Here is a 1,017-nt window from a genome sequence, read left to right on the forward strand (position 1 = left end):
CCGGCCGTCTTTTATCACCCAGGAAGATTTCTGGTACTCATTTCTAATAGAGGCTGAGTCGACCCCAGGGCCATAGTGCTGCTGGAAGGATTGGGTAAATTGGAAAAAAATCCACCTCATCGGGACTCGAACCCGCGACCTTCCGGCCTGCAGTATAGTGCTTCAACCAACTACAATACTGCGTGCCTCATAATATAACTTTATAATGTTATAGAAAATAATTTAGGTTAGAAACTTCTGCGATGTGACGCCGTGAAATTTCATGGACAGGACAAATATTTCGGGGGAATCTACTGCCTCCATCTTCAGGGCAGAAGGATTTACACTTTTTCTACTCTAGAAATTGGTATTTACCAGCATGAGAACCTGAAATCCGGCACAGAATGTGATTACTTTCACGATAATTCTGGAACAGCCGGTATGTTTTTGTAATCCGACACATGGATAAGATAAGAAACACTAAAGATATCTCTGGCAACTAGGCACACCCGGAAACTATCCTAATCTGGAATTATATGCAGGCTAAATTGTATAATTGTTAATTTATATTTCTTGATGACCTAAATATATACATTGTAACGTGTTAAATCATAATTCTGACTGTACCTAAATTTTGACTATAATTATTCCTGCATGGTGACACAATAATGAACAGTTAACTAAACCAGCTTGATTGCGCAGTCGGTACAGCGACTGGCTACAGGTTGGACGGCCAAGGGATCAGAGTTCGAGTCACAGTAAGGTCAAGAATTTTCTCTTCTCCACGTCGTCCAGACTGGCTCTGGGGTCCACCCAACCTCCTATCCAAGGGGTACCGGGGGCTCTTTCCCGGGGTAAAGCGGCGGGGCGTGAAGTTGACCACTCACCTCCATCTAGTGCCGAAGTCAAGAATATGCGGATCTATAAGTCCACTCCCCCATACACCTTCATGGCGCAGTGTTTAATTAGTTAAACACAAGGACAAATTTATCCTTTTTACACGTTAAAGAAAGTTTAAGGTTCTTTCTGAAACTTACT

Source organism: Cryptotermes secundus, unplaced genomic scaffold, assembly GCF_002891405.2.
Source record: "Cryptotermes secundus unplaced genomic scaffold, Csec_1.0 scaffold152, whole genome shotgun sequence".
Lineage (NCBI taxonomy): Eukaryota > Metazoa > Arthropoda > Insecta > Blattodea > Kalotermitidae > Cryptotermes > Cryptotermes secundus.